At 47.3% G+C, this 25,286-nt stretch overlaps 1 protein-coding gene and 1 long non-coding RNA gene across 5 annotated transcripts in view; one reads left to right on the forward strand and one right to left on the reverse strand.

Moving 5' to 3' along the window:
- Positions 1–8,730: 8,730 nt before the first annotated feature.
- The window catches only part of LOC140393936 (uncharacterized), a 61,451-nt gene continuing 44,895 nt past the window's right edge, over positions 8,731–25,286 (reverse strand). For all 4 annotated transcript variants that reach the window (XR_011935787.1, XR_011935785.1, XR_011935786.1 and 1 more), the window contains exon 3: positions 8,731–9,477. This is a non-coding gene — a long non-coding RNA (uncharacterized lncRNA). The remainder of the gene's footprint in view (positions 9,478–25,286) is intronic.
- The window catches only part of LOC140393935 (F-actin-monooxygenase mical1-like), a 284,293-nt gene continuing 268,844 nt past the window's right edge, over positions 9,838–25,286 (forward strand). The window contains exon 1 of the mRNA XM_072480591.1: positions 9,838–9,986. The gene's annotated coding sequence lies outside the window, so the exon portion shown is untranslated. The remainder of the gene's footprint in view (positions 9,987–25,286) is intronic.

Consider the following 25,286-nt stretch of genomic DNA (forward strand, 5'->3'; position numbering starts at 1 on the left):
AACTGGGGATATGAAAAATACTCAAGTGGTAAAGGTAAAGGTGATCTGATGGGAGATAATAAGGGGAGTGTACCTCAGATTTTTTTTTTTTAATCCAGGAGGGTGGAAAAGAAATGAAAAGTTTCAAATGTTTTCACTGTAATAAACTAGGCCATGTATAGTCACAGTGTTAGTGGTTGAAGAACAGCACTGGGAAGGCTGATGTGCTAAAACCGGATAAGACAGTGGGGTTTGTTAGAGTGGTAAAGGAAAGCCCAGGGGAAGCGAAGGAGGTGCAAAAGATTGTACAGACTGTTCAAGAGGTGATTGATAAGAAGGTGCCAGATGTCTTTGAAGAATTTAATTGTGTGGGTAAAGTTTACTCATGTGTATCAGGAGGAGCACGTAAAGAAGTCACAATTTTAAGAGATACAGGAGCTAGTCAATTTTTAATGATAAGAGATGAGGAGTTATGTAGGTTGGGAAGAATGTTGCCAGAAAAGGTGGTAATATGGAATTCAGGGTGAGAGGAGTAGCGTTTCATTATATAAGGTAAGGTTGGAAAGTCCAGTGAAGAGTGGGGAAGTAATGGGATTAATAGAGAAACTATCTTGTCCAGGAATACAGTTTATCTTGGGTAATGATATAGCTGGATCGCAAGTGGGAGTGATGCCTACTGTGGTTGATAAGCCAGTGGAAAATCAGACAACTAAAGTGTAGAAGGACGGATATCCTGGAATTTTTCCGGATTGTAGTAACAAGGTCGCAAAGTCACAGGTTAGGACGAGAGGAGAAATCAAAGAGTGAAGATGAAGTTGAAGTGCAATTATCAGAAACAATTTTTGATCAGATGGTTGAAAAAGAACAAGAACAGGTGGAGGATGAGGCAGATATTTTTAGTTCAGGAAAATTGGTGGAGTTACAACAGAAAGATATAAAAATAAAACAGATGTATCAGAAAGCATATACGGAAGAGAAATCTGAGTGTATACCGGAGTGTTATTACTGTAAAAGTGATGTCTTGATGAGAAAATGGAGGCGGATGAAAAGTGGGCAGAAGTTCATCAAGTAGCATTGCCAGTAGGGTATAGAAAGGAGGTGTTGCGAGTTGCACATGAGGTACCAGTGGGAGGTCATTTGGGGATAAGGAAAACTCGAGCTAAAATCCAGAAACATTTTTATTGGCCTGGACTACATAAAGATGTAGTTAAATTTTGTCAATCATGTCACACATGTCAAGTGATAGGGAAACCTCAAGCAGTGATAAAACCAGTGCCCTTAATACCCATTCCAGCATTTGAGGAACCTTTTACAAGGGTCCTAATTGATTGCATAGGACCGCTTCCTGAAACAAAAAGTGGGAATCAATATCTTTTGACTATAATGGATGTGTCTACTAGGTTGCACAAAATGTGATTAAACGGGTCGCGGACAAGAAATCCAAAGTTCGTAGTTTTGCCAGTGGAGATAAAGTTTTAGTGTTGTTACCAGTGGTCGGTGAGCCTTTAAAAGATACGTTTTGTGGACCTTATCAGGTTGAAAGGAAATTAAGTGAGGTGAATTATGTGGTAAAAACACCAGATAGAAGGAAGACTGACCGAGTGTGTCATGTGAATATGCTTAAAAGGTACTTTGAAAGGGAAGGAAAGAAAAAGGAGGAGGTTTTAATGATTCTAACTCAAATTGACAAACCAAATCCAGATGACTGTGAATTTGACATGCATTAAATTAAATTGGAAAATGAGGATGTTCTTAACAATTGGGATTAATTGTTGAGTTATCTTCCAGAGGAAAAACAAACTGACCTGAAAGAGTTATTGATATCACACGGGCAAGTTTGTGGAGATAAATTGGGAAGTACTAAAATGGCTATACATGATGGGAAATGCTGTTCCAATCAAACAACATCCATATAGACTTCATGCTTTAAAATTGGCACAGGTTAACAAAGAGATTGAGAGTATGCTTAAAAATAGCATAATTGAAGTGGGTTGCAACCAATGGAGCTCACCCATAGTGATGGTACCTAAACCAGACGGTACCCACCGGTTGTGTGTGGACTATAGAAAGGTTAATGCAGTTACAAGAACGGACTCTTATCCTATCCCACGTTTGGAGGATTGCATTGAGAAAGTGGGACAGTCCGCTTTTATTTCCAAATTGGATTTACTTAAAGGTTACTGGCAGGTACCTTTATCCGAAAGGGCGAAGGAGATTTCAGCTTTTGTGACTCCAGATGGTATATACCAATTCAAAGTTATGCCATTTGGTCATGAAAAACACCCCAGCCACATTTCAACAGTTAACTACCACAGTCGTTTCAGGATTACCCAATTGCGCGGTATACATCGACGATCTGGTAATTTTCAGGCAGACATGGAAAGAACAGTTAAAACATCTGATGGAGTTATTCGATCGACTTCAGGAGGCGGGTTTGGTGATAAACCTAGCCAAAAGTGAATTTGGAAAAGCCCAAATCACTTCCCTTGAGTTTCCGATACCCTCGAGACAAAGAGAAATAAGGCGATTTCTTGGCACCAGTGGATTTGATCGAACATTTGCGCAAAGGTTTTGTAGCCTGATTGCTCCACTGATGGACTTGCTGAAGAAACGTCAAAAATTTCAGTGGACAGCGGACTTTCAACAGGCATTTGACTGCCTGAAAGCTGTGATAATGCTCCTGTGTTGGAGAATTACAAGAATTACCTGTGATCAGGTTGAACTAAAGTATCTGACTTTAAAGAGAAATGCTGGGGCGTAGGGAAATGGATGGATCAAAGAACAAAGAAATGTACAGCACAGGAACAGGCCCTCCAAGCCCGTGCCGACCATGCTGCCCGACTAAACTACAATCTTCTACACTTCCTGGGTCCGTATCCCTCTATTCCCATCCTATTCATGTATTTGTCAAGATGCCCCTTAAATGTCACTATCGTCCCTGCTTCCACCACCTCCTCCGGTAGCGAGTTCCAGGCACCCACTACCCTCTGCGTAAAAAAACTTGCCTCGTACATCTACTCTAAACCTTGCCCCTCTCACCTTAAACCTATGCCCCCTAGTAATTGACCCCTCTACCCTGGGGAAAAGCCTCTGACTATCCACTCTGTCTATGCCCCTCATAATTTTGTATACCTCTATCAGGTCTCCCCTCAACCTCCTTCGAAACAGTGAGAACAAACCGAGTTTATTCAACCGCTCCTCATAGCTAATGCCCTCCATACCAGGCAACATTCTGGTAAATCTCTTCTGCACCCTCTCTAAAGCCTCCACATCCTTCTGGTAGTGTGGCGACCAGAATTGAACACTACTCCAAGTGTGGCCTAACTAAGGTTCTATACAGCTGCAACATGACGTGCCAATTCTTATACTCAGTGCCCCGGCCAATGAAGGCAAGCATGCCGTATGCCTTCTTGACTACCTTCTCCACCTGTGTTGCCCCTTTCAGTGACCTGTGGACCTGTACTCCTAGATCTCTTTGACTTTCAATACTCTTGAGGGTTCTACCATTCACTGTATATTCCCTGCCTGCATTAGACCTTCCAAAATGCATTACCTCTCATTTGTCCGGATTAAACTCCATCTGCCATCTCTCTGCCCAAGTCTCCAAACAATCTAAATCCTGCTGTATCCTCCGACAGTCCTCATCGCTATCCGCAATTCCACCTTTGTGTCGTCTGCAAACTTACTAATCAGACCAGTTACATTTTCCTCCAAATCATTTATATATACTACAAAGAGCAAAGGTCCCAGCACTGATCCCTGTGGAACACCACTGGTCACAGCCCTCCAATGAGAAAAGCATCCTTCCATTGCTACTCTCTGCCTTCTATGGCCTAGCCAGTTCTGTATCCACCTTGCCAGCTCACCCCTGATCCCGTGTGACTTCACCTTTTGTACTAGTCTACCATGAGGGACCTTGTCAAAGGCCTTACTGAAGTCCATATAGACAACATCCACTGCCCTACCTGCATCAATCATCTTAGTGACCTCCTCGAAAAACTCTATCAAGTTAGTGAGACAGGACCTCCCCTTCACAAAACCGTGCTGCCTCTCACTAATATGTCCATTTGCTTCCAAATGGGAGTAGATCCTGTCTCGAAGAATTCTCTCCAGTAGTTTCCCTACCACTGAAGTAAGGCTCACCGGCCTGTAGTTCCCGGGATTATCCTTGCTACCCTTCTTAAACAGAGGAACAACATTGGCTATTCTCCAGTCCTCCGGGACATCCCCTGAAGACAGCGAGGATCCAAAGATTTCTGTCAAGGCCTCAGCAATTTCCTCTCCAGCCTCCTTCAGTATTCTGGGGTAGATTCCATCAGGCCCTGGGGACTTATCTACCTTAATATTTTTTATATTATCGTGCAGAGATCATGCATTTTGGTAGGAAGAATGAGGAGACATGAACTAAAGGGTATGATTCTGATTGGGGAACCGGGACGTGGAGCTATATGTGCATAGGTCATTGAAGGTGGTAGGATAGGTTCTGCACGCCACACCTTAGGAAGATTGTGAAGGCTTTAACGAGGATCCAGAAAAGATATACGAGAAAGGTCCGAGGGATGTGGGACTTCAGTTAGGTGGATAGACTGGAGCAGCTAAGGTTGTTCTTAAAAGATTGGGAGAAAATTTGATAGGGGCATTTAAAATCTCGAGAGATCTTGATGCAGGAGCTCAAGACAAACTGTTACCATTGGCAGAGGGGTCGAGAACCAGATTATACAGATTTAAAGTGATTAGCAAAAGAGCCAAAGGTGACATAAGGAAAATACATTTTACGCAGTGCTTGATTACAATCTGGAACGCACTGCTTGAAAGGATGAGAGCGGAATATTTAATAATGGCTTTTAAAAAGTAAATAAGTACCTCGAGGGGGAAAAAAAGTACAGGACTATGGGTAGAGATCCAGGGAGTGGGACTAGCTCAATTGCTCTTGCAGAGAGTTGGTATGAATGCAATGGCTGAATGACCTCCTTTCCATCCTCTGCTCCCTTTGTTGCTAACATTGGCAGACGTGCACACAGCCCTACGCTCTGTCATAGCCTCCCAAACTTCCTCACGTCTCCACTTCCCTCTTCCTTTAAGATGCTCCATAATACAAACTTCTCCGACCAATTGTTAGGCCACCTGCCCGAATGTCTCCCTCTTTGGTTCACTATCAATTCTTCTCTGATTTTGCACCCATGAAGCACCTTGGGAAGCTTTACTACGTTTTTTTTAATAAACATTTTATTGAGGTATTTATGGTTTTATAACAACAACAGAAGAAACAATGTACATACAAAAATAAACATAGTGCAAAGGCCGTTTTCCTCCTTCACAGGTTCCATCTTTACGAATGCCCTACTATGCTGACAGTTAATTTTCTCTAAAGAAGTCGATGAACAGCTGCCACCTCCGGACAATCCCTAACATTGACCCTCTCAAGGCGAACTTGATTTTCTCCAAACAGAAAGCTAGCCATGTCAGTTAGCCAGGTCTCCGACTTCGGGGGCTTTGAGTCCCTCCAAGCTAATAGTATCCGTCTCCGGGCTACCAGGGAAGCAAAGGTCAGAACGTCTGCCTCTCTCCTCCTCGATTCCCGGATCTTCCGATACCCCGAAAACCGCCACCTCTGGACTCGGTGCCACCCTTGTTTTCAACTCCTTGGACATGACATCCACTAACCCCTGCCAGAATCCCTTAAGCTTCGCTCATGCCCAGAACATATGGACATGGTGCGCACACCTTGTGCACTGATCTTCTACCCCAAAGAACCTGCTCATCTGGGCCACTATCATGTGAGCCCGGTGAATGACCTTAAACTGTATCAGGCTGAGTCTGGCACATGTTGTGGATGCGTTGACTCTACTCAACACGTCCACTCGGAGACCATCTTCTATCCCAACTCCTCTTCCCATTTGCGTTTCAGCTCCTCAGTCTGCGTTTCCTTTAACCCCATGAGTTCCTTGTAAATGTCAGAAACCCTGCCTTCTCCCACCCACATTCTGGAAACTACCCCGTCCTGTGTCCCCTTGGCGGTAAGAACGGGAAGGTTGAGACCTGCCTACGTAGGACGTCCCATGCCTGTAGGTACCTAAACTCATTCACTCCCATCAATTCAAATTTCTCCTCCAACTCCCTCAGGCTGGTAAAGCTCCCCTATATAAACATATCTCCCATCCTCTCAATCCCTCCTCTCTGCCATCTCCGGAACCCTCCATCTAGCCTCCCTGGGGCAAACCGGTGATTATTGCAGATTGGAGACCAGCCGATGCTCCCTCCGCTCCCACATGTCTCCTCCAGACTCTCAGGGCCGCTACCACCAGGGGGCTGGTGGAGTACCGTACTGGCGGGAACGGCAGAGGCGCCATTACCAATGCCCCCAAACTAGTGCCCTTGCATGATGCCGCCTCCACTTGCTCCCACACTGCACCCCCCCCCAACCACCCACTTCCTAATCATGGCTATATTCGCCGCCCAATAATAATTACTAACGTTCGGCAGCGCCAGCCCGCCCTCCCCCAGCTCCGCTCCAGCATGCCATTTTTTACTCACGGGGTCTTTTCCATCCACACAAAGCCAGTGATCACCTTATTGACCCGTTTAAAGAAGGACCGTGGAATAAAGATGGGGAGACACTGAAACACAAACAAGAACCTCGGGAGGATCGTTATTTTCACCGTCTGGACCCTCCCAGCTAGTGACAACGGGATGCGTCCCACCTTCGGAAATCATCCTTCATTTGGTCTACTCGTCGGGCCAGATTTAACTTGTGTAGCCGTTCCCATTCCCGCGCCAACTGGATTCCTAGGTACCGAAAGCTTCCCCCTACCGCTCTAAATGGCAGCTACCCCAATCGCCTCTCCTGCCCCCTTGCCTGGATCGCGAACATCTCACTTTTCCCCATGTTCAATTTATAACCCGAAAACCGGCCAAATTCCCCCAGAATCATAATTTCTTTGATCCCTTCTAGTAGGTCCGAAACATATAGGAGCAGGTCGCCTGCGTATAGCGAGACTCTGTGTTCCACCACCTCCCCGGACCAGCTCCTTCCAGCCCCTTGAGGCTCTCAACGCAATTGCCAGCGGCTCTATGGCCAACGCGAACAGCAGTGGGGAGAGGGGCATCCCTGCCTTGTCCCCCGGTGCAGCCTAAAATAGTCCCATGTTGACCTGTTCGTCCATACGCATGCCACGGGAGCCTGATAGAGCAGTCTGACCCAGTCATTGAAGCCCGTCCAAATACAAACCTCCCCAGTACCTCCCACAGATATTCCCATTCCAACCGATCAAATGCCTTCTCTGCGTCCATTGCGACCACTACCTCCACGTCCCTACCCTCTGGGGGCATCATGATCACATTCAGCAACCATCTTACATTGGCCGCCAACTGCCTACCCTTAAAGAATCCCGTCTGGTCCTCCCCAATCACATCCGGAACGCAGTCTTCAATCCTAGAGGACAAGATTTTGGCCAACAGTTTGGTGTCTACATTTAATAAGGAGATCGGTCTGTAGGACCCGCATAACTCCGGTTCCTTCTCCCGCTTCAGGATCAGTGAGATCATGGCCTGTGCATTCATCGGGAGAAGCACCCCTCGCTCCCTTGCCTCATTAAATGTCCTCATCAACAGCGACCCCAATATCCTAGAGAACTTATTATAAAACTCCACTGGGTACCTGTCCGGCTCCGGGGCTTTACCTGACTGCATGGCCTTCAGACCAACTGCTATTTCCTCCAACCCGATCGGGGACCCCAGCCCTTCTACCAACCCCTCGTCCACCTTCAGGAACGTCAGCCCCCCTAAAAATTGCCTCATCCCCTCCGGCCCAGCTGGGGGTTCCGACTCATACAACCTGCTGTAAAACTCCTTAAACGCCTTATTAATCCCTGCTGAATCTCCGACCAGGTTCCCATCCTCGTCCCTTACTTTCCCAATGTCCCTGCCTGCCTCCCTCTTTCTGAGTTGCTGCGCGAGCATTCTGCTGGCCTTCTCTCCAATTTCATAAATCGCCCCCCTCGCCTTCCTCAGCTGCTCCACCTCCTTCCCTGTAGTTAACAAGCCAAACTCCGCCTGTAGCCTCCGTCGTTCCCTTAGAAGCCCTGCCTCTGGAGCCTTCGCATAACTCCTGTCGACCTGTAGTATTTCCCTTATCAATCGGTCCGTTTCTGCTCTGTCTGCCTTCTCTCTGTGGGCCTGTATCGAGATCAGCTCCCCTCTAACCACCGCCTTCAGCGCCTCCCAGACCCCGGCAGCCGAAACTTCACCCCGTGTCGTTAACTTCCAGGTAGTTCTGGATACATTTCCTCAGCCGCCCACATACCTCCTCATTCGCTAAAAGTCCCACATCCAGTCTCCAGTGCGGCCGCTGGCTACTCTCCTTGCTCACCTGTAGGTCAACCCAGTGCAGGGCATGGTCCGAGATCGTGATTGCTGAATACCCAGTGTCCACTATTCCCGTCAGTAAAGCCCTGTTCAGAATTAATAAGTCAATCCGGGAGTACACTCTATGCACATGTGAGTAGAAGGAGAACTCCTTCACTCTCGCCGCCCAAATCTCCATGGGTCCACCACCCCCACCCCCACTCCCCCACCCCCATTTGCTCCCTAAACCCCTTTAGCTCCTTTGCCATTGCTGGCACCCTGCCTGTCCTTGAGCTCAACCGGTCTAGCCCTGGGTCAATACCTGCATTAAAGTCCCCCCCCCCCCCTCTCACGAGACATTGTGATCTGGGTCCAGCTTACAATGGGAGCTATGGGGAGCAGATGACAATGAAGACAGGGAACGAATGAAAAGGACAGCGGTGGCATGAGGAAGGAAACAACATGAAACAACTCTAGAGCTGAAATCATATTTTTAGATTAGATTAGATTTACTGTCACGTGTACCGCGGTACAGTGAAAAGTATTGTTCTGCGTACAGTCCAGGCAGATCGTTCCATACATGAAAAACATAGGACATACGATAAATACACAATGTAAATACATAGACATAGACATCGGGTGAAGCATACAGAGCATAGTGCTACAACAGTAGAGAAGATGCGTAGAGAGATCAGTTCAGTCCATAAGTGAGCCGTTCAGGAGTCTGGTAACCGCGGGGAAGAAGCTGTTTTTGAATCTGTTAAGTGCGTGTTCTCAGACTTTTGTATCTTCTGCCCAATGGAAGAGATTGGAAGAGAGAACAACCCGGTGGGAGGGGTCTTGGATTATGCTGCCCGCTTTCCTAAGACAGCAGAAGGTGCAGATAGAGTCAATGGATGGGAGGCAGGTTAGCGTGATGGACTGCACGGTGTTCACAACTCTCTGTAGTTTCTTGCGGTCCTGGGCCGAGCAGTTTCCATACCAGGCTGTGATGCAGCCAGATAGGATGCTTTCTATGGTTTTCTGTGCATCTGTAAAAATTGGTAAGAGTTGATGTGAACATGCCGAATTTCCTTAGTTTCCTGAGAAAGTATAGGTACTGTTGTGCTTCCTTGGTCGTAGCCAATCCGGGAAATGGACCTAAAACAAAACCAACTATAAAACAAAACAACTTAAATGGGAACGACTTAAAATGAAGACTTACTATCCTGCATTCACTCACTAAAACCTTTGTAAGACCAATAACTTTAAACCGTGAATTTGAGATTGTCACTTAAACTAGCTCCAGTTTAGTGGCCATTCTGGACTGATGGCCCTTTAGCTACACCCTTAGATATGTGCACAATAAATTAGTAAATCATTTGTAAGTAGAGATTATGGGGGGAGTCAGACATCACTAGAACTGCAACTCCACCCTGTTACTTTGAACTGATGTTATCACACATCGTGCTACAGAGAAAACAGAAATCATTTTGCATAGTTCACAAATTAACACGGTGTGGAAAATGCCTTTTGAATTATTCTATTTGCCTTAAATTTTGCCAGGAATTGTCTAAAAGCAGTGCTGTGTTACTAAGCCTGGGTGTGCTGAATTAGCTGATCACAACAGGAGCACCAGTCCACCTTACAACTTGGGCTGAGGAGAGGAAACGGCATCCTTACGTGTGAGTCATTATGCAGCAACACAAGAATGATAAAAGACCATCAGTACAGACTGACCTGTACCTGAATAATGTTAGTTACGGCTGCAGTTTATTGTTGCTGGTTCTAGAACCAGTGGAGAAATTGTGGCAGAATCAGATGGCCAGACCTTTTTTTATTTCTTCATGGGCTGTGGGCTGCACTGGCTAGGCCAGCACTTACTGCCCATCCCCAATTGCCCTTGAGAAGGTCACGGTGAGCTGCCTTCCTGAATCGTTGCAGTCCATATGGTGCAGGTACACCCACAAAGCTGATAGGAAAAGAGTTCCAGGATTTTGACCCAGTGACAGTGACGGAACAGTGATATAGTTCCAAATTAATATTGCAAATGACTTGGAGGGAAACTTGCATGCGGTGGTGTTCCCATGCATGTGCTGCCTTTTTTCTTCGAGATGATAGAGATTGCAATGTTAAATGTTGCTGTTAAAGGAATTGTGGTGAATTGATGCAGGGCATCTTGTAGATAGCACACACTGCCGCCGTGCATCGATGGTGGAGGGAATGAATGTTGTGGACGGGATGGCAATCAAGTAGGCTGCATTGAGGGCAGCACTGTGGCACAGTGGGTTAGCCCTGCTGCCTCACGGCGCCGAGGTCCCAGGTCAGATCCCGGCTCTGGGTCACTGTCCGTGTGGAGTTTGCACATTCTCCCCGTGTTTGCGTGGGTTTGCCCCCACAACCCAAAGATGTGCAAGATAGGTAGATTGGCCACGCTAAATTGCTCCTTAATTGGAAAAAATGAATTGGGTATTCTTTTTTAAAAAGTCGGCTGCATTGTCTTGGATAGTGTCAAGCTTCTTGAGTGCTATTGGAGTTACACTCATCCAGACAAGTGAAGAGTATTCCATAACACAGCAAACTTGTACCTTATAGACAGTGGGCAGGTTTTGGTAAGTCAGGAGTTGAGTTATCCTCCGCAGAGTTCCTAACCTCTGATCAGCTCTTGTAGTAATTCATATGGCTGGTCCAGTTCAGTTTCTGGTCAACGGTAACCCCCAGGATGTTGATAGTGGGGATTGAGCAATGGTATAATAATAATCTTTATGGACAGCACGGTGGGGCAGTGGTCAGCATTGCTGCCTCACGGTGCTGAGGTCCCAGGTTCGATCCCAGCTCTGGGTCACTGTCCGTGTGGAGTTTGCACATTCTCCCCGTGGGTTTGCGTGGGTTTCACCCCCACAACCCAAAGATGTGCAGGGTAGGTGAATTGCCACTTAATTGGGAAAAAAAAGAATTGGGTACTCTAAATTTTATATATATATATTTAAAAAATAATCTTTATTGTCACAAGTAGGCTTACATTAACACTGCAATGAAGTTACTGTGAAACGCCCCTAGTCGCCACATCCCGGCACCTGTTCGGGTACACGGAGGGAGAATTCAGAATGTCCAATTCAACCAACAGCACGTCTTTCGGGACTTGTGGGAGGAAACCGGAGCACCTGGAAGAAACCCAAGCAGAGAACGTACAGACTCCGCACAGACAGTGACCCAAGCCGGGAATCAAACCTGGGATCCTGGCACTGTGAAGCAACAGTGCTAAACACCGTGCTACCGTGCCGCCCCCAATGGTAATGCCCCAATGGTAATGCCATTGAATGTCAAAGGAAGATGGTTAGGTTCTCTCCTGTTGCAGATGGTAATTTTTTGGCACTTGTTTTGCCAGTTGGTCTCATACTGAATATTTAGCTGTGCTCCAGGATGAAATAATGCATTCAGTCACAAGGTGGGCAGAGGGGAGGGGGGGCTGCTGTTTACACAGTTTGAATGGGACTGCTAGCTTTGTATTATCGACATATTTATGAGAATGTAGTATGTTTATCTTTTTTTGACGTGGTTTTCCAATGCCTATTTGTTTATTTGGACAAGATTCAGACATGTTAAGAGGATTAAAGTTTTCTTCAATGGGGCTTTCTCTGGTTGTGTTTAATTAACAGCTTTATGAGTATGTTAGGGAGGAAAGAGAATGTTGAATGTCTGATGCATGAGCTGGTGGGGTTGGAAAGTCTGTACACTGGTCCCATCTAAAAGCAACACACAGACCAGGTAACAAACCTGGGTATCAGTGGAACATATCATGGTATGGATATATTCTGCAGTGGGTATTATGCCTGACTAATCCAATAGTCTCACAGATGCGAATAGGTTACAGTGTCCAGTAACTAAGGAGAGCTGACTTTGGCTCCCTGACTTTGCGATCTTCTGACTTTCAATCGCTAAGTCTCAGCTGTTGTACCAAGAGGCAGTAACTATTCCTAACTGCTTGGCAGCTCTGGCTTTTAACAATTGTCTACCTTCAAGATAATGGTCATTTCACCAGATACATTCTTAACATTGACCACCTGTGTCAGTTTATTATTTTTTTTAACAAACATTTTATTAAGGCATTTATGGTTTTATTTTTAAAAAATTTAGAGTATCCAATTCATTTTTTCCAATTAAGGGGCAATTTTAGCGTGGCCAATCCACCTATCCTGCAAATTTTTTTGGGTTGTGGGGGTGTTGCTAACTTTGGCAGTTTCTTAATTTGGCTCTGTTTAATCACGTTTGCTCAAGAGTCGCCAGGTATCTTTCGACACCGCCACAAGGTTCAGAACCGAATACTGATCAATGACTCGATACACCAGTTAGTAAGTTCAAAAGCAATGCTCATTTATTTACACACAGTCAAATCTACTCATGCATAAACTCTACAAACTAAACTACCACTATTACTAAAGCCTATACTTAGCTTTGTGTGCCCACTCAGTCAGAGGAACAATGGCCGTTGCTCGGTTCTGAGGCTGCTGGGTTGAGCTGTTTACAGGATAGCAACTAGGAGCGTCTGTCTCATAGAGTGCGTTGACTTGGAACTTACTTGGTCTGGTGTAGCTGTTAGGCAGGTCTCTCTCTTCGCTGAGAGCCAAAGCCAAAGGAGAAAGATTCTCCCTTGGGGAATACCTTTTATACTAAAAAGGGCTTTGCGCTCTTTTGGGCGGGCCTTGAACTTGGCCTCAATTAATTGGGTCTTTCCCAATCATCTGTATCGATTTTCCTCCAATAGAGGGGTGGTTCCCTGATCGCTGGGCGTGTCCCAGTGACCGTTGGTCTGCTTTGTATTTAGTCTCTTCTGGCGCCAGGGAGTCTGCCTTGACATTGTGTATCTAAATAGACTTTCATAGAATTTACAGAGCAGAAGGAGGCCATTCGGCCCATCGAGTCTGCACCGGCTCTTGGAAAGAGCACCCTACCCAAGGTCAACACCGCCACCCTATCCCCATAACCCAGTAACCCCACCCAACACTAAGGGCAATTTCGGACAGTAAGGGCAATTTATCATGGCCAATCCACCTAACCCGCACATCTTAGGACTGTGGGAGGAAACCGGAGCACCCGGAGGAAACCCACGCACACACGGGGAGGATGTGCAGACTCCGCCCAGACAGTGACCCAAGCCAGAATCGAACCTGGGACCCTGGAGCTGTGAAGCAATTGTGCTATCCACAAGGCTACCGTGCTGCCCCGAATGTTTCCCTTTTGTCCCCGGAGATGGCTCATTAGTATGTAGATTGCTTGGCAGTTTCTGTCCTGTCTGAGAGTTTAAGGCTCTAATCAACAGACAGAGCTTGCACCTGCTTGTTTCTTAGTATCGTTCAATTTTCCCGACATTCTTTGAGAGTGTCCATTTTGTAACCGGGACGTGGCCATCCCAGATGATTACACTCCCTCCTTGTGATCCTCAACGCGAAGCGTGAAGGATCACCCTACTATGTCGTCTTCATCCTCTGACCAACCGGGGCACCCATACTTAGGCTCTACACTGTCCTATCCTATGCAACACAATTTTACCTAAACCATTTTAAATACATTCATTATCATAAAAACTCTACGGGGCGCTATGACATTAATACATGCATTACAGAAAAATAAAAACTGGAACCTCTAACTATTCTCAATAAACTATCCTCATTCAAACAATCCAAAAATACAAACAATCCAAAAATAATCTCTACATCTTAAACTGTACAAAATAGCAGCACACAAATTTCTCTGGCCTGGCAGTCAGACACAGAGGTTTACATCTCTTTATTCCACAGAATACATAAAGAAAAATGGATGCTCTTTAATCCGACCCAATGGGTTCGGGGGGTCTGGTGAAATCTGAAAATGGGGGACCTAAACCTGTATACCGGGGTGCGAGAGCGATATGCTCTCTTTCGCCATTTCCTAACTCTAAACGTTTGCACAACACTGCAAAGTATTGCCAGCACTAAGAGTGCTTCGACTACATATGAGGGTGAGTATCAGGTGTTAAACTTATCACACCAGGTCGTGGTATTGCTAGCTGTCGCTGGGCTAGTTATCTCGGGGTTCCGTGTATTGCAGGGGTGGGAATCATTTACGGTTTGTGTGGTAGGGGTCAGGGGGGGTAGTGTCCGCGTGCAACTGAAGGGATCCCGCTAAGATCCATGTGAACACGAAGACTGTCTTCATCTTTGTCGGTCTTCTTCTTTGTCTTCCTCTGGGGTTCCTGGGTTTCCGGAGTTCTGTGAACACAAGCATAATTTCTGTTATTATCTTGCTTAAGATCTCGTATGTCTGTCTATTTGTCTTTTATTGCCAATTTCCCTTTATAATTGATCACCATCTGTGACTCCCTCATTTTTTTGTTAAACCGAATATTTGGACTAGACATCGAAGAAAAATACTGCCGTACTGCGAGCCGTCTCGCAGCCTGTGTGATTTACCATCCCAGGGTTTGAGGATGTAAATAGCACAGGGAAGCAACCTAAGGGTTGCTAAAACCAAACAAAAAATTTTTGAACATAACAAGCCAAAAATGGGGTGCGTATGGGCCGCGGGCGGGTAAGAAATGGGTGGAATCCCTGGGTAGGACGGTGATCAATGCCATATGTGCTCTACCCGAGCATAGCTGATCAGAGGGGGGTCCTCAGGCAGGGCGGGGACCAATGCCATTTCTCCACTGCCTGAGCAACCGGCAAGAATGGGTAAGAATGTGGTCATCATGGGGGGCTGCCTCTCGAAATAGGAGAGCAACTATGAGTCGTGTTCTGTCGACAAACTAGTTCCGCTGAACTATTGTCTGGGGACAAACTTGTTCCATTAACAAGTTTCTGGGGACAAATTAGTTCCTCTAACAGCCAGGGGGCGTCAAAGGAGTGGTGAGGTGGGGCCGTGAAAACTTTCGAGTTTACGAACAACACTTAACATTAGCACTAACAACAAACATTCAACAAACATGGTGCAGGTTATATGAGAAAGGACACCGTATCTCTCCATCGGTTCCTTTTTACTCCATCATCTGGACACCTCACTGCTCAATAGCGAACAGGGTCGCAAAGGGATTTGTTTGGTGGGAGTCAGACTCTAAGTCATCTTCTCCCGGCTGCCAAACTCTTGTCTGTAGTAACCGTGCTAAAGCTGGTTGGGGCGAATTGGGGTCCATCTCACCATTCCGGATGAGCCTGAACAAATTGTCCCGGTGCCAGAATTGTGTGTCGAGGTTGGAGCTACTATGCTTCAATCCGTAATCGTCGGGCGGTGGGTCTGGGTCAGGGGCTCTGATATAAGTGATCTCAAATGGGTCAGTAGAATCATGCTCAGATTTGCTGGGAATGGGGCCTGGTGCAGGGGTATACTCGTAACATGGTGTGCTGTGGCTGTCGTCATTGCTATCGCTATCACTGTCGCTGTCGCTGCTGGTTGAGGGAAGGGAGAGGCGCAGTCGTGCCTCTGGGGGCGCAGTTGAAGTTGTGTCGGAGGGGGTGCTGGAGAGGTTGGGGGAGGGTAGGAATACGTCATCTGTGGGCGGGGTGTGCTCGTCTGCTGTTGCGAGCAGGATGTGGTGTGTGTGGTTATTCTATGAGCTGTAAGCCTTGAGCTGGTTTATATGAAACCACACAGACTTACCATTGGGATAGGTTATTTTGTACACTGAGCGGCTGACTTTGTCCGAAATGGAGTTCGGTCCGGAAAATTTGGGGGAAAGGAATGAGCTGGGGTTGTAAAGGGAAAGCATAACTTGTTGCCCTACTGTAAACTCAGTGGCATGTACTGTTTTGTCGAAACAAGCCTTGCTCTGTTTCTTCCTAGTTCCAAGTCTCACTGCTGCTGCGAGTTGGGCTGCCTTTATATTCTGTATCAGTTGTTTAACTGCATTTTCATGCATGAGGGCTGTAACTGCGGGGCTGGTCAAATCCAGTCCTAATAAATACTCAGTGCCTTTCATGTAGCATCCGGTCATGAGGGTGTGGTTGGTGTATCCTGTGGACGTGGATACCGTCTTTCTTAAAAACATTAGAGCAAATGGGAGAACTGAATCCCAGGTGCTGTTATTCTGCTGTACCATCTCCCTGAGGGTGGCTTTTAATGTTCTATTCATTCATTCTACAATACCACTTGACTGGGGGTGGTATGCAATGTGAAACTTTTGTCTAATGCCGAAAATCATGAGGACTTTGTTCATTACACGTCCGGTGAAATGGGAGCCTTGATCGGACTCTATTCTGTGGGGAGGCCCCATCTTGTAAAGATGTGGTGTGTTAATATTTTAGCCGTTGCCTTGGCCGTATTAGTTCGTGATGGAAATGCTTCCACCCATTTTGTGAAGGTTTCTATGACCACCAACACATACTTGTAACCATTTCTGCACAGGGGTAGGGGTCCTACATAATCTATCTGGAGATTTGTCCAGGGTCCATTAACGGGGCGGGTATGACTAAGTTGAGCCTTTTTCGCATATCTGTCTGGATTGTTCTGTGCACAGATCAAGCAATTCTCAATGTAGTGTGTTACATCGATTTTTAAATCAGGCCACCAGCAGAGCGGTCTGAGGTGGGCTAGGGTGGGTTCAATTCCTTGGTGTCCATGATTGTCATGGAACTAACAAATGATCTGGTTCCTGTCCTGGCTGGGAACTATATAAATGCCATCCTTTAAAATCACACCGTCATGTGTGGTGATTGCATTTTTAAACTTGTCGTACGTGGCTGGGAAGGTTCCCTTTAAAACTTCCCTTAGTTTCTCGTCCTCTTTCTGAGCCTTTGCTAGATCCTGAATATTGGTCTGTGAGACCTGAACTGTGTGTACTGGTGTGCTTTCGGGGGGGGTTCCAAAAATAACCGTGCCTGGAGCCTGCCTTCGCTAGTGTGTTTGCTTTAACGTTACCGGGGGGGAAGAACAGTGATGACTGCGAACATTAATTATTCTATATTTCCTATCCTTCGCTGTCTCTCGGATATGGCGGTGTAATGGGGCTGAGGGTAGGGGTTTACCGTCCGCGGAAACTAATCCTCTTGTTTCCCAGAGTGGTAGGAACTCTGTCAAACTATTACAGACATACAAGCTGTCTGAGTAGATGTCTGCTGGGGTTGGGAACGAGTCGGGGTGGTCTACAATATATGCAATCGCTGGCAGCTCTGCTGCCTGCGAGCCTAAGTGTCCTGGCAACTTCAAGGAAATTTCATCTAGGGCGCGTCCCTGCGCGTCCTCTACATATATACCGCAACCGGTAATTCTCCATTTAATACTGTGGATGAGCCATCCACATAAATCTTCAGGGGTGCCCACCTGTATGTGGGCTGGGGTCTCTGGAGTGTATTACCTGCTTTCCTGGGGGGTGTCTTGGGAATAAATGGGCCTATGTTCTGTTTCGTGGTGATGATCTCACATCCGTGAGGGGTGCCTGCATACTGCAAATTATCGGCAAGGAATGTGTGGGTTTTGGTTCTCTTTACCGTGCTGTCCCGTCCCTGCAAAAGAAGGGTCCAACGGGCTGCGTGGATTTGGCTGACTGTGCCATCCTTAAGTCGGCCGTCTAACAATAGCTGTGTCGGGATGTGTTCTGTGAGGATGGTGATGGGGTTGAGTCCTGTAATGTATGCGAAGTATTGCACTGCCCAAAAACCTGCAAGCAGGTGCCTTTCACAGGCAGAAAATCCTTGCTCTACAGGGTCTAACACGCGTAAGGCATATGCTACCAGGTGTAAGTGGTCATGGCGTTCCTGGAGGTGTACGGCCAAAAGGGTTCAGTCGGTGCTTGCAACTTCGATTGCGTATGGGGAAAGTGGATCTGGGACCTGTAATGCGGGGCTGTGCTGAGGGCTCTTTTTAATGCATCCACGGCATCCGTGTGCTGTGGAAGCCATTCCCAAGGTGCCTTTTTCTTGAGAAGGTCGGAAATGGGCGCTGCTTTAGTGGCAAAACCGTCAATATGGTTTTGGCAGTAGCCAACCAGTCCTAAAAATGACCAGAGGGCTGAGACATTGTGGGGAATAGCCAATTTCTTTTAGGAGTCCTAGGAGCTCAGCGAGAAGCAAAATGTGCTCTCCCTTTGTGTCTGTCTTTAGTAACAAGTCGTCTACGTACTGGACCAGACAATCGGGGCGGGAAGATTTTGCTAATCCATTTGCCAGCTGTCGGTGGAAAATGGAGGGGGAGTTGTGGAAGCCTTTTGGAAGGCACATCCACGTGTACTGTTGCCCTTGGAATGTAAAGGCGAATTTGTACTGGCACGCTTTAGCCAATGGAATGGACCAAAAGCCATTACTCATGTCCAAAACCGAAAAACATTTTGACTGGAGTCCCTGTTTGAGCATGGTCTCGGGTCTCGTGGCTACGGTGGGGGCTGCTGCTGGGGTTACTTTATTCAGTTCCCGGTAATCAATGGACAGTCGCCATGATCCCTCCGGTTTCCTGACGGGCCAAATCGGTGTGTTGTTTGTGGAGGCTACTGATCTGAGTACGCCTTGATCCACCAAACTCTCTATTACTTTGGAGATTTCTCCCTCTGCTTCCTGGGGAAATCCGTATTGCTTCTGGGGTTTAGGGTTGGGACCTGTAATGTTCACAAAGCCAGCCAAATTGCCACAGTCGTGCTTGTGCTGTGCAAATGCTGCTTTATGTTCCTGCAGGACTGCCCTAACCTATTTGTCTGCACTTCTGGCTTGAGGGTCGAACCAGAAGTCTCCTACTGAGCTAATCCTGTTTACGTACTCTCCTACTGTGAGCGTGGCGGGGGCTCGTGCTGCCTTTGCCATTTTCCAAACACATTTGTTAACTGGGTCAAAAGAAATGTTATGGGAGCTCATGAAATCGATCACAAGGATATGTTCTGCTGTCTGGGGCCGATCAACTAAAACTACGGGGTGATTAGTTGTGATGTTCCCTATCTGTATTGCTACAGGGGCTGTGATGTGTCCCTGCTGTAAATGGCCTGTAAAACCGCTGAGTGTGATGGTCTCTGTTGTGGGCCACGTGTCTCGCTGAAACATCGTGGAGGAATTGAGTGTGGTGGGGGACCCTCCTGTGTCCCAAAGAAATTCTACGGGTTGTCCCCGGACTTTGCCTGCTACTACCGGTCAATCGGATGTCATAATATACACCAGTATATCATGGTGCAGCCACACACTGATGGACACACAGTAGGACCAATCAGCATACACAACACCGCAGCCAATCACCAGTGAGAGCACACGCACTATAAAGACAGGGGACATCAGAGGTCCCGCTCATTCGAGTAGCAGCTAGCTAGGAGCACAGATCTCACAACCTGCAACACAGACATTCACCATGTGCTGAGTGCATCAACTGGTTAGGACAAGGCTTTAGTTAAAGCTGGTATCGTATTTACCCACAGTTCAAGTATGTTTAAATAGTTAACCTTTTAATAAAATGGTGTTCCACTACTTCAAGTGTTGGTGACCTGTATATGATCCAGAACACCCAACACATCACCGGACTTGTCCCAAAGGGTGTCGCAGACCCAAGTTGGGGAGCCCGAACACTGTCAGTCGGTGCCGTTCATGTCTGCATTCTCTGAACGGGCGCTAACGCTATGGATCGGCTTTGCCCTATTCCTGTTTAGGGTGCCTGTCTGTTGGTTTCTCTGCTGCTTCTGGGGTGCATTGCACTCTCGTGCAAAGTGTCCTAGCTGTAACATTCCTGAGTTTTGGGCTGGGGTGCACTGTTCCTGCCCTCATTTACCCATGTGGGGTTCTGGTGTTCTTTAACTGGGTTCATCTCTGCCTGCTCTTCATTGGGTTTGATAAATGCGGTTTTGCCTGCAATTGATTGCTCCCAAGCGCGGGACAATCTCTTCAAACCCCATTTTTCACTGTGGGCCTCATCTGAGGGGTCATAATTTGTGCAAGCTTTTCGTCCTGCGTCTGTGGCGTGGGAGACTAGAATTCGGGTCCATTTGGCCATATTATCTGGGGACAAATGGGCGCGGGCTAACTCTCCAAAAACTGCGGTAAAGCGAATCCACAAACGTCCAGCAAACGCTGTGGGGTGCTCTGTCTTCTTTTGCCGACACTTATTTAGGCCTTCTACGGGGTCTCCTCTGTTAAAGCCGATCGCATCAAGGATCGCTGTGTGCATCTCTTGGAGTGTGCCTCCTCCTACATTCTGTGGGTTGGGAAGGGCTGCCACGACTGAAGGGTCGAGGCTTAGAACTGTGAGCTTCACTTGCTCCTTTTCGTCCAGGCCGTACATGGTAGCCTGTTGTTTGACTTTCGCGAAAAATTGGTGGGGGTCTGATGTGGGAAGGAACGGTGTAACCTTTCCACACGCGTCCCGTAATTGGGTCACGGTAAACGGGGTTGTGTAAAGGAAATCTGCTTCTCCTTCTCCTGCGGCCCTGCGGTGTTTGGTCACAGGATTCATGGGGGTGTGTTCTGCCTGTTCAGTTGGGGGTTGGGGCACTTTCCTTTTCTGGGGTTTTCCCTGCGTACATGTCCCATGTACGTATCTATGGGCAGTCTCGTTCAATTCCTGCCAATCGGGGCCGTTTTCCTGATCTAATTGGGGTCCGAATGTACTTTGAAATCCATTTTGAACGGAATGCAGAGATTGCAATTCTGTAATTAGCTTCCGGCACTTTGCGTGGTCTACGGAGCTCTGCCTTTGTTCCATTGTGGAAGTATGGAGTGCTCGTAGGGCTGCTTTTAAATCATTGCACTGTTTCTGCAATTTCTCAACTTGCTGTTCTGTTTGTAGTATGTTTGCTGTTTGTAGTATATATAAATGATTTGGAGGAAAATGTAACTGGTCTGATTAGTAAGTTTGCAGACGACACAAAGGTTGGTGGAATTGCGGATAGCGATGATGACTGTCAGAGGATACAGCAGGATTTAGATTGTTTGGAGACTTGGGCAGAGAGATGGCAGATGGAGTTTAATCCGGACAAATGTGAGGTAATGCATTTTGGAAGGTCTAATTCAGGCAGGAAATATACAGTGAATGGTAGAACCCTCAAGAGTATTGAAAGTCAAAGAGATCTAGGAGTACAGGTCCACAGGTCACTGAAAGGGGCAACACAGGTGGAGAAGGTAGTCAAGAAGGCATACGGCATGCTTGCCTTCATTGGCCGGGGCATTGAGTATAAGAATTGGCAAGTCATGTTACAGCTGTATAGAACCTTAGTTAGGCCACACTTGGAGTATAGTGTTCAATTCTGGTCGCCACACTACCAGAAGGATGTGGAGGCTTTAGAGAGGGTGCAGAAGAGATTTACCAGAATGTTGCCTGGTATGGAGGGCATTAGCTATGAGGAGTGGTTGAATAAACTCGGTTTGTTCTCACTGGAAAGAAGGAGGTTGAGGGGCGACCTGATAGAGGTCTACAAAATTATGAGGGGCATAGACAGAGTGGATAGTCAGAGGCTTTTCCCCGGGGTAGAGGGGTCAATTACTAGGGGGCATAGGTTTAAGGTGAGAGGGGCAAGGTTTAGAGTAGATGTACGAGGCAAGGTTTTTACGCAGAGGGTAGTGGGTGCCTGGAACCCGCTACCGGAGGAGGTGGTGGAAGCAGGGATGATAGTGACATTTAAGGGGCATCTTGACAAATACATGAATAGGATGGGAATAGAGGGATACGGACCCAGGAATTGTAGAAGATTGTAGTTTAGTCGGGCAGCATGGTCGGCACGGGCTTGGAGGGCCGAAGGGCCTGTTCCTGTGCTGTACATTTCTTTGTTCTTTATTCTTTGTTGTTCTTGTCTTACCAAGACCGCACGTTGCGTGTCCTGGTAGGCCTTATCATATTGCGTCTGAAAACTGTTCAAATGCGTGAGACAAGACTGGTGTGCCCTCTTGGCATCATCCACCTCTCTGTCCCTTGCTGCTAACTGCTCTTTTAAATCTCGATTCTCCTTCTCTACCTCACTCACGTCTACCTCACTGCTTCTGTCTCTCACCTCTATCTCTCTACGAAGCGTCCTAACGACCTCCTCTGTGCCTGGCAATTGTGCCAAACAGGACACGATTGCCATCGGCTTGCGAGCTTTCCCTAAGCTCTTCTTGTGGATCTCTGACAGGTTCTCCCACCAAGCATGTCCTATACTCCCGGGTCCTGTTTCCTCATTATTGCAGAATTCACTCCAAAGGGGCCACCCTTTCCCTTTGAGATATTTCCTGATCTCATCTTCCCAAACGGGACACTGTCCTACTCTGCTGGTCACTGTGACCTCAAATTCCTGGTGGTTCATAAGGAGTTCCATTGCCTTCATCGCCATTCTCTCTATCTAGGTTCTCTACTGAATTTGGAACAGGGGGTGATAAAGTGGTGATGTAAACACGGTTACGGCTTACGCTAATTTCCGGCCTACAAAACTCCCGACAGTTTTACGCAACAAAATCTCTCAGGTTTACCTTATATCCCTGTTAGTACGCACGCATTAACACACTTCCGAATCTCAGAGGCTTGATCAGTACTGTTTTGACGTTTGTGGTTTTTCTTTCTGTTCCCAATTGGATTCTCAATTCAAATTTTGGGTTCTCTCGGAGTGGTTAGGCCGCTTCTAAGTCGCGTCCCGTCAGATGTCGCCAGTAAATGTTGCTAACTTTACTTGTTTCTTAATTTGGCTCTGTTTAATTACGTTTGCTCAAGAGTTGCCAGGTATCTTTCGACGCCGCCACAAGGTTCAGAACCGAATACTGATCAAAGACTCGATACACCAGTTAGTAAGTTCAAAAGCAATGCTCATTTATTTACACACAGTCAAATCTACTCATGCATAAACTCTACAAACTAAACTACCACTATTACTAAAGCCTATACTTAGCTTTGGGTGCCCACTCAGTCAGAGGAACAATGGCCGTTGCTCGGTTCTGAGGCTGCTGGGTTGAGCTGTTTACAGGGTAACAAGTAGGAGCGTCTATCTCGTAGCGTGCGCTGACTTGGAACTTACTTGGTCTGGTGTAGCTGCTCGGCTGGTCTCTCATTCGCCAAGAGCCAAAGCCAAAGGAGAAAGATTCTCCCTTGGGGATACCTTTTATACTAAAAAGGGCTTTGCGTGCTTTTGGGCGGACCTTGAACTTGGCTTCAACTATTGGGTCTTTCCCAATGATCCGTATCGTTCTTCCTCCAATAGAGGGGTGGTTTCCTGATCATTGGGCGTGTCCCAGTGACCGTTGGTCTGCTTTGTTTTAGTCTCTTCTGGCGCCGGGGTGTCTGCCTTAACATTGTGTATCTAAATGTTTCCCTTTTGTCCCCGGAGATGGCTCATTAGTATGTAGATTGCTTGGCAGTTTCTGTCCTGTCTGAGAGTTTAAGGTTCTAATCAACAGACAGAGCTTGCACCTGCTTTCTTCTTAGTATTGTCCAATTTTCCCTGCATTCTTTGCGAGTGTCCGTTTTCTAACCGGGACGTGGCCATTCCAGATGGCTTCAGGGGCGAAACCCATGCAAACACGAGGAGAATGTGCAAACTCCACACGATCAGTGACCCAGAGCAGGGATTGAACCTGGGTCCTCGGCGCCATGAGGGAACTGTGCTAAATACTTGTGCCACCATAAGCTGCCCGCATTTATGGTTTTATAATAACAAAAGATACAAAGACAAATGTAAACATAATTCAATGCGCCACCCATCTCTCACTGTTCCCACCTAAGCTAGACAAAAATAACCTAACTCCCCCTGCCCCCCTTACTCCCTAATCCCTTCGAGTCCCTCCACGCTAGTAAGATCCGTTTCCAGGCTACCAAGGAGGCAAAGACCAAAATGTCGGCCTCTCTCGCCCCCTGGACTCCCATGTCTTCCAACACTCCAAAAATCGCCACCTCTGGACTCGGCACCACCCTTGTTTTTAGTACCGTGGACATGACATCCGCAAATCCCTGTCAGAATCCCCTGAGCTTCAGACATGCCCAGAACATGATTTGCAGGCCCTCCTGCACACCTCGCACACCTGTCCTCCACCCCAAAAAACCTGCTCATCCAGGCCACCGTCATGTGTGCCCGGTGAACCACCTTGAATTGTATCAGGCTGAGCCTGGCGCATGATGACTCTGCTCAGAGCATCCTCCCACAGCCCCACCTCTAACTCCTTTCCCAACTCATCCTTCCATTTACACTTTAGCTCACCTATCTGGGTTTCCTCCCACTACATAAGTTCTTTATAGATTTCCGATACCTTCCCCTCCCCCTCCCCCGTTCTAGAAACCACCTTGCCCTGTATCCCCTGTGGCGGTAGAAGCGGAAAGGTCAAAACCTGCCTTCACACAAAATCCCTCACCTGCAGATAACGAAACCCACTCCCACCCGGCAATTCAAACTCCTCCTCCAAATCCTCCAAATAGGGAAAGCTCCCATTAATAAACAAATTTTCCCAGCCTCTCAATCCCTGCTCTCTGCCACCTCCGAAATCCCCCACCCATCCTCCCGGGGACAAACCAGTGATTACCACAAATTGGAGCCCACACCGACACTCCCTCCACTCCCATATGCTTCCGCCACTGCCCCCAAACTTTCAGGGCCGCCACTACCACTGGGTTTGTGGAGTACCCGAGTCGGTGAGAACGGCAGAGAAGCCGTTACCAATGCCCCGAAACTTGTGCCCTCACATGAGGCCGCCTCTACCCGCTCACACCGACCCTTACCGCACTACCCACTTCCTAATCATGGCTATATTTGCTGCCCAATAGTAGTTCCTAAAGTTCGGCAGTGCAGAGAACCATCATTTTTATGATCTGTACCCTCCCCGCCAGTGACAACGGGAGCATGCCCACCTCTGGAAATCCTCCTTCATTTGCTCAACTAACGGGGCCAAATTTAATTTATGTAGCTGCTCCCATCCCCGTGCCACCTGAATACCCAAGTAGCGAAAACTCCCTCCCATCACTTTAAACAGCAACTCCCCCAGTCTCCACTCCTGCCCCTCGCCTGGATCACAAAAACCTCGCTCTTACCCATGTTCAATTTGTACCCCAAGAACCGGCCAAATTCCCCTATGATCCGCATAATCTCATCCATCCCTCCTAAC

Source organism: Scyliorhinus torazame, chromosome 17 (genome assembly GCF_047496885.1).
Source record: "Scyliorhinus torazame isolate Kashiwa2021f chromosome 17, sScyTor2.1, whole genome shotgun sequence".
In the NCBI taxonomy this organism is placed as follows: domain Eukaryota; kingdom Metazoa; phylum Chordata; class Chondrichthyes; order Carcharhiniformes; family Scyliorhinidae; genus Scyliorhinus; species Scyliorhinus torazame.